The sequence below is a fragment of the Acomys russatus genome, chromosome 27, assembly GCF_903995435.1.
Source record: "Acomys russatus chromosome 27, mAcoRus1.1, whole genome shotgun sequence".
Taxonomy (NCBI): domain Eukaryota; kingdom Metazoa; phylum Chordata; class Mammalia; order Rodentia; family Muridae; genus Acomys; species Acomys russatus.
Window position 1 is genome coordinate 57,637,205 of NC_067163.1, and position 8,868 is coordinate 57,646,072.

An 8,868-nucleotide genomic window follows, 5' to 3' on the forward strand; every position below is an offset into this window, starting at 1 on the left:
CTCTGTAGGCGCCACCATGCCCGGCTGGTTTAGTTTTTTTAATTACATACGCAGTTCTCTCACTGGAGCAGTGTGCGTGCCATAGCGTGAGTGTAGAAGTCAGAGGACACCCTGTGGGAGTCAGTCTGTCCTTCCATGCGGGGTGCCAGGGATTGAACTCGGTCTTTGGGCTTGGCAGACAGAGCCTCACCCACTGAGCCTTCTTACTGGCTCTGTTCTCTGAGAGTCTCAGAGTCCAGGTTGCTGGTCAACCTCTGATCCTCTGCCTCAAATGAATCACCAGCTAGTTTGTGAGAGGGTTGGGTTTGGGGGGCAGCAGTGCAGAAACAAGTCTGAAGCTTTCACTGCTCGGTGGCATGCTTTTGAAGACAGCATCACTGAGGTGTCATTTGACTACAGTGACCCCGTACTTTTCTGAATTCCACATGGGAGGAGGGCAGGATAGGAGCACACATAGCACACTTGTGAGGTGGGGGGCCAGGATAGGAGCACACACAGCACACTTGTGAGGTGGGGGGCCAGGATAGGAGCACACATAGCACATGTGTGAGGTCAGGGAGGGAGAGCAGGATACGAACACACATGGCACACATGTGAGGTCGGGGGCAGGATAGGAGCACACATGGCGTACGTGTGAGGTCAAGGTTGACTTGGGAGAAGGTGTTTCTCTCCTTGCGTCAAAGGAGTCCTGAGGATTGAGCTCGGGCCCTCAGGTTGGCAGTGATCTGGATGTTATGGGTTTTTGTGGAGGAGTTTAGCCCTGGGGCTGGGGCCCAGGCCTCACATGTGCTAGGCAAGCACCCAACCACTGAGCTGCAGCCCAGCAGATACTTGTTTACTGCTGTGACAGGATGAAGTGTGGGCCCTCACCATGCCAGGTAAGCACCGTCACTGCGTGGCCCCAGCCTGCCAATCTAGTTTGTAACCTCTGCCATGTTTGTATACTGCCTGGTTTTATAAGCACAGCCATGTCCTCAGGGGGTCTTCCTGGAGGCCCCCACTGTTAGGCATAGTCCAAGATGACTGGGCACTCAGGACTTTGGTGCCCCCACTGTTGGAAGTGGCCAGGACCTCAGATCTCTATCTTTGATCAAACCTGTTTTCTAGATGGCATGGTGACACACCTGTCATTCCAGCACTTGTGAGGCTGTGGCAGGAGAGTCTCCTGAGGCCAGGAGTGCAAGGTCAGCCTGGGCAACACAGCCAGGAGCTGCCTCCATGTCCAATTGCAGACACAGGCCTAGCTAGCAGACATCCCCAGCTCTGGGGGGAGCTACTCAACACACCTGAAACCCAGGGAGGCCCGGGCTGCTTCAGTGGGGCAGCAGTGGCTGAAGAGGCAAAGAAGGCAGCAGCGGCTGCTGGTTAGCAGTGAGGCAGCCTAGGTGCCTAAGGACCCAGCAGCCGGCCAGCCTGCCTCCTCCTGGAGTGACCATTCAAGGACGAAGAAGCTGTAAGTCCTGCTCCCAAAGCTGCTGGTCGCCGCTGGGTTCAGGAGCAGGGCCATGGTGACGTCATGCTGCGATCGGAGGGCAGCAGAGCCTCTGAAGGGCAGACAGGAACCAGAGGAGAGCAGGCAACCAGTGCAGAGAGCTCACGGTGATTGTGTGGAGCAGAGCCCGCAAGTGAGGTGTGGGGGCAGGATGAAGGGGAGCAGCAGGCAGTGTCTGTACAGCTGGGGCAGCCCAAGGAGGGAGGGTTTTCAGTACCCAGGGGCCACGCAGGGGCTCAGCAGCACAGAGGCAAGAGAATCTAAGGGAAGGGGGCCCCGTTGTGCCCAGGACATTCTCCATCAGAGTAATGGGCTGGGCCTAGGAATGAGGAACCGTGGAGTGTGGAATGCTGGGAAAAGAACGGACCGTGAATGAGGCCAGGCCCGCGGTGGGATATGGGTGATGCTGTGCCTTAGTTGGGGGCGTGGCTCTGAGTGAGTCTTAGTTGGGGGCGTGGCTCTGAGTGAGTCTTAAGGAAAGAGTGTGGGCATAGAGCTCTCCACCCTGAAGGGAAAGGCCTGACATGGCTCACATGGGGCAGACCATGCAGGAACCAGGAGCTGTGTGCACTGGCTCCCCTGATTCTGGGGCTCTCCTGTCCTCAGATTTTAAAAATCTGGTGGCCTCATTTGCTTGGGAAGCACAGGTGTGGGGTAATCTGGAGTGTCCCATGGTTTGGGTCTGGGATCCCTCCTGGGCACTTCTGCCAGCGAGCCTGTTTGTCTTGGCTGCAGGCTCAACAGGGTTGACTGGACCAGGGTTAGATTCCTACCTCTGGGCAGCATTTTCCACGCTTTTTCATCCTTTTCTTGTGCTCTCAGAGCCTCAGCTGGATCTCAGGCAAGATAGCCCCAAGTCCACAGCAGCGTGGTGGTGCCAGCATGGCGGTGCCAGAGTGGCAGCACGGTCTAGGGTTAGGGTTACAGGTGTGGGTCTGCTTTCTCTGCCGATGGAGAGATGAGGCAGGAAAATCGCATCTCAGCAGCCAGCAGAGCTTTACTGGAGTGAAACACAACAGACTCCCCCAGAAGGGCAGACCCAAGATGGTGTGGGACTTTTGTTGTATTGCTTTTTGGTGAGTGAGAAGGGGGTAGCTGCCCTTGGAGGCTAGCGAGGCCATTGGATCCCCTGTACCGAAGGTTGTGAGCCTCCGCTAGGTGCTGGGATCAGCGAACGCCCAACCACAGAGCCGTCGAGGTACCTGTTCTTTCTTGTTTGGTTGGTGTTTAATTACACCGCCTTATGTGTGCGGGAAGGGGGGGGGGCTGCCATGGATCACACCGAGGTCAGAAGACAGCTCTTGGAAGTCATCTCGCCCTCACCTGGCTTGCCCAGTGAGTGGCCCCGCCAGCCCTGGCTGCCACTTCCTGGGATGTTTCTGTGTTTGATCTGGCTTGGATCCTTGATGCTCATCCCTCCTTCAAGGATGTTCTAGAAATGTCTGTCACACTAAGTGTCCTGTGAAGGACACCGCTGCCAGTGCACACCTGGGAGGGTCCAGAGGTCAGCCTGCAGGGAGCGCTCCCTCCGCTGGGGGCTCTGGATGCTCTTTTCTGCTCATGTCTGGCAAACACTGTTGTCTGCAGGAAGAAGAGTGGTTGAGTCTCGATACCTGCAGTACGAGAAGAAAACGAAGAAGGTAAGGAAGACCTTACTCCTGAGCCACTGTGAGTGGGTGGGGCGGAGGGCACACGGCAGCCACGATGCCATCCAGGAGGACACCGTAGGGGCTTTTGTCAAGTGTCTATGTGGCCTCCAGGCCTGGGGCACAGTGACGAATTTCTGGCTAGAGTGGCACCAACATTAGTCCCCATGCTCTGTGCCCCCCACCTTCTTCACCGGCTTGCTTTTGGGGCCTTTATTCTGTCAAGTCTGCCCTTCAGCACCATCCCCTCACTATCCCAGGTGGCTCCTGAGGGGTGGGCACTGACAGCAGGCATTTGAGGCGGGTCACAGGCACAGCTGGCGTGGGGCATTTGCCATCCACTTAGAATGGTGTGAAATGTCCAATGTAGGTGCCGTCGCTTCTGGAGTTTCCAGTGTGATATTTTCAGCGGTGGGTTAGCAAGGCTGTCAGTTCTTCCTGCACACCCCCTGGCACCCTAAAAGCTGAAGTGTTTAGCTAGAACTTGGGAAGCAAGTCAGAAAGTGTCCGAGGGGGTTCAGTCAGCTGATGGGCGTCCCTGTTGGTGCCATCTCACCTCTGCAGTGCTGGCCTTTGGGCCTTTGGCCTTCGGGTTCCTGGTTATCTGGAAGGTCAGTTGATGATCATCAGAATGTTCTGGTGAGCCTCTGTCTGGCTTTGTCCTTGGGAGAATGGTGGGGCTTCCTGGAGAGCTGGCCTGAGGGAAGGGATTCTGAACATCACCCTGCAGGCAGCTTCCAATCCACCACCACTGCCTTGAAGGCTTGGCCACAGCGCCCCCGTGTGTTCATACGCTGAACTCACGGGCAGTCCTTTGGTTCAAGGACCCTGTAGCTGAGCCTCTTGCCCCAGCAGGTGGCCCATGCAGCTGGCTGGAGTCTTGGGTGTCTATGTTGTCATAGTAACGCCTGCAGCTTTCCCCTGAGGCAGACTGATTCTCAGAAGGGCTGGGCCAGTAGGGCATCCTCTCACTGGCTGAGGAATCTTGGAGGATCTCATGTCTTTGTCCTGAGGGAAGCCGCTTTGGGTCAAGCAGCCTTTTCCAGATTGTGGGGCCGGAGAACACTTTGATCTGAAATTCAGTGTTTTCAGATTTCAGGCTTTGGATTAGGGGTGCTTGGCCAGTGTTGTGTGTTTCCATTCCTCCCAGAAGCTGGCTCATAGGGGACCTGTCTGGTGGCTGCTCAACCTGCCACATCATTTTACATTTCCCGCAGACATGGACAGGTCCTCCTGGGGAGTGTGGCCTGGCTCCGCGCACCTTCAGATGGCATCTCCATGTCAGTTAGTGAGCACTGCGCTACACTCGTTGCTTGACTTTTTTCCTTCTTGTGCATTTGCACATGTGTGTATGAGTCTCTGTGTGCATGTACAGGCCAGAGATGGACACAGGGGCCTTCCTCAATCACTGTTCACCTTGTCTGCAAACGAGCTCCACACAGAACCTGTGGCGTGGCTGGCCAGCCCAGAGAGTCCCAGGGATACTTCTGCCACCACCCTTCACCAGTGTGTGCATGTCTGGGGGGAGGGGTATCTGTGTGTGTGTCTGTCTGTCTCTGTGTGTGTGTGTGTGTGTGTGTGTGTGTGTGTGTGATGCAGGTGTGACTATGCCAGCTTGTGCAATCATGCATGTACATGTGGATGGCAGAGTGAACTATCACACATCTTTTGTAGCGTGGTCAGCCCAACAGTTAAGGATGTGCCTTTACACCACTTTAATTAGCACTGCTTGTACAAATAATGAGTTTCATGGTGACTTTAAAACTTACTGCGTTCTTACTTCATTAGAGGCAGGGTTCAGGCCAGCTGCACACACAGCTCTCAGAAAACAACTTGTGGGGCTTGGTGTCACCTTCCACCACATGGGTTCTACGGGTCAGACTCGGTTTGTTGGCTTATGGCCAGCACCTTTTCTGACTGCGCCTTCTCGCTGGCCCAGCTTCTTGTTTTTAGCTCCTGATGCTGAAGTTAAATATAGGACTCACCATGCTAGGCAAGCTCCCAGCGAGCCCTTCTCCTTCTTCCTCCTCCTCTTCGTCCTCCTCCTCCTCCTCCTCTTCTTCTTCTTCCAGGCTCATGGTTACATTTCCCTTTATCTCTTTTTTCTTTATTTCTTTTGTTTAATTTTAGAATTTATGCGCATGAATGTCCCACTTGCGTGTATGTCTGTGCATCGTGTGCAGTCTTGCTGCTCCTGGAGGGCAGAAGAGCGCACTGGAGTTGCCGGCGGGAGCTGCGGGTTGAGCCCACGCCCTCTGCAAGAGCAGCAAGTGCTCTTCACCTCTAAGCATCTGTGCAGCTCCCGGGCCACACTCAGTCCAGTTACTTTCAAAGCGTGTTCTTCCGGTTGAACTGACCCTGAGCCACGCAGCCCTGGGAGTAGTAAAGTGCCCGCCAGGACAAGGAGCAGGGCTGCCTGTGCACGTGTGTTCATTATGCAGATTAGCTCTGAGGCACAGGCACGAACAGTTGTGGAACAAGATGACACCAAGTTCTGGAGTCAAGGCTGAGGCAGCGCAGCGTGGGTCCCAGTGTGAGCATGGCCAGAGGAGAGCGCTGCTGTTAGGCGGGGCGGGAAGCAGAGCTTGTGCTCTGTTCTTCACAGCTGATTCTTTTCACACCCTTGAGGGCCTGGCTGGCACCACCTATGTGGGCCTGGAGTCCGCAGCCTGCTGGCCCTGATGCTGTCGTAGACAGCCAGAGCTGTTGCAGCTGTTCGCCCAGAGTGCCCCTCACTCTCCCTCTCTCACTCACACTATTCTGAATAGCCTGTAGTCTGAGTGCTTGTGTGTTTCCTGCAAGGTGTGGGTTTTAGTTTTCCTGTTTGATCTGCTGCCTCCGTGTTTCCTGCAGAGGGTCAGCTGCCCCAGTGGTGAAGGAGAGGGGATGCAAGCCCTGACAGCACCCCCCACTGTGCTTTTCTTGCTTTATCTGTGGTAACTGGCACTCACCGTGCCTGGGATGGTGCTGTTGCTATTTGTAAGCTTTGAAGATTTACACCAGTGTAGAACTGTATTGTCTCCTCGAGTGGTGTGCATGTTTTTAAAATCTATTTTTATTTTGGTTTCTTATATCTTTTTCCCTTCTCCACCTCAATCCCTTCCAACACCCCAACACCAGGTCCGGGGAGAAAGAAGGTGAGTGGGGAGAGGGGCCGGGGTTTTCCTTAGCTACTTCCTGCTGTTTAGGGTCGCAGGGCTCCTTGGGGACAAGTCCAGTCCTCATTTCAGGACATCTCTCCAGCTTCACATCAACAGCCACCAGGAGCAGCAGGGGGCGCCAGCAGCCATCTGCGTTCTCAGGGCCCCCTTTCTTTCTCTGGTCTGGCATTTATTGCTACTGGCAAAGACCACGCCCCCAGACAGGGCAGTTCACAGCTGACAACCATCATGTGCCCTCTCGGGAGGCAGTTTTCAACTGGAAAAACTGGAGGAGGCCCCATTTCCCACACCTGCCCCCATATCCCACACCTGCCCCCATTTCCCACACCTGCCCCCATTTCCCACACCTGCCCCCATATCGCACACCTGCCCCCATATCCCACACCTGCCCCCATATCTCACACCTGGGATTAAAACAAACACATGTTTACATATGAACCAAAACTTCCACAATGCTCAACTCTGAAGCAATATGTGTAGAAAACAATCTCATCCTGAGAATGATACAGGAAGTTGGTCTCTGGGCCACAGCACACAGAAGCGCAGGCGCAGTGAGAAGGCCCTGTGTTGAAGGCTGTCCTGCAGACCCACTGATAGTTTCCTGTGTCTGAGGCATGTGACTGACCCTGCTTAACAAAATCCGCGGTCTGGAGACTCCTCATTCTCCCCCTGACCTCTTGAGAGAGAACACAAAGGGAAAGATGGCTTGACCTCTGACTGTCTCTTCCCAAAGCAGGTTCCTGTATCAGCCAAAGGAGAAAAACCACCTGAGGGAAGGGACGCCAGTGCAGTGCCTAGGAGCAAAGGTGAGACCTGGGAGGGGTGGGGGGCTGGGGGGCCCGGGGGGCCCTGGGATCAGGAAAGGGGCTGCCAGACCTCCCCCAGGGCAGCCACTGAGAGACATAGCCACAGCCCAGCCTGGTCCAGACAGACATAGGTGATTCTAGATTGTGCCAGGTTGACAATGAAACCTGGCCATCCCAGGGTCTCTGTCAGAAAGGCCGAGTCAGGTGTTCGTGATGGGAGCATGGACAGTGTCTGAGGGCACAGCCCTGTGTCCACAGAACTACTTGCAGATCCAGGGTTGGCCAGGAGCTGCTTGCTGCTGCTTACTAGTGCAGAAATTGCAGCCCAGTGGGGCATCTGACATCTGGGCACTTGGGAGGTGGGGGCAGGAAGCTCAGGAGTTCTCGGTCACTGGCCAAAAGAGGAGATTGAGGCCAGCCATGCCATGGTACCAGGAATGTCTACCAGCAGTGATGAAATGACATGTAAAATCTAGTTTCTCCGCTTTGATGCCGCTGACCTCTGGGCTAGCCACGTCCTGCTCTGGGACCTCCTGTTCATCAGGGTCACAACCAGCAGCTGTGACTCCACCCACCAAAGGTCACAAGGGAGCTACCAGGCTCAAAAGCCAAATAAAATGTCTGCGTACATTCTTATGGGTCAGAGTCACTCTGGCAGGTGAGCGTCCTGTTCGTGCCCTCCTCTCACCCTGCCTTCCGAGGGAGGTTTTTTGTGTGTTTTACACAAGTTTTCATGTAGCCCAGGCTAGCCCCAAAATTGCTATGTAGCTGAATTCAGCCCTGAAGCATGTGAGGGAGCAAGGGGTGCAAAGAATGCCACAGGGTTTCTGGCCCTCTCAGAACTAGCTCTGTAGACCAGGCTGGCCTCAAACTCAGACGCCCACTTGCTTCATGTGCCCCCACCCCTTGCAGTAATTTGCTTTCCTAAAAAGAGATTTATTGAGGCTAGAGAGATGGCACAGCAGTTAAAAGTACATGCTGCTCTTACCAAGACCCGAGTTGTCCCCGCACAGACAGCTGGCAGCACAGAGGACCCACCCCCTCCGGCCTGTGCTGGTGCCGACACTCAGTGCACCAGCCCACTCAGACACACAGACAGACTGTTCAAAACAGTAAAAGTACATCTTTAAAAAGGCTTCTCCCCTGTGGGGTGGCTCAGCCTGATGACCTGAGCTCCATCCCTAGGACCAGCTTAGTAGAAGGAGCGAGCAGATGCCTACTGCAGTCTCCACACAGCAGTCTCACTCACCACAGTAAATAGCTTCATTACAAACAAAAGACGTTAGATGGGTGGTGCTGGCGCGCGCCTTTAATCCCAGCACTCGGGAGGCAGAGGCAGATGGATCTCTCAGTTTGAGAGTTTTTTGAGGTCATGGTTTTGTAAGGTTGTGCTCAAGGATGAGACGTCTGAAGAGCTGCCGCTCGCCTCAGCTACAGAGCTCACAGGCTCTGAGGGTCCAACATGCACACAACTGGAAGAAACAGTCCTGCGGGCCTCGGCCTCGCTGCCCAAAGACACTGACCCTGGAATTCTTTGGCAGAAGACAGCCAAGTGCTGGGGACGGGAGACCTGCAGTCCACCATGCTGGAAGGGCATGGCACAGCTCCACCTGATCTAGACCTCTCAGCCATCAACGGTAAGTGGTTCTTTGAGCCCCTGTCCCAGGGCTGAGCTGACCCCAACCTTAGATAGCCCTGTTCCTGGTTTCACTCACTGCTGGGAGAGCAGCATGTGCCAGGGCTTGTGAGCCCCAGTCTGTTCC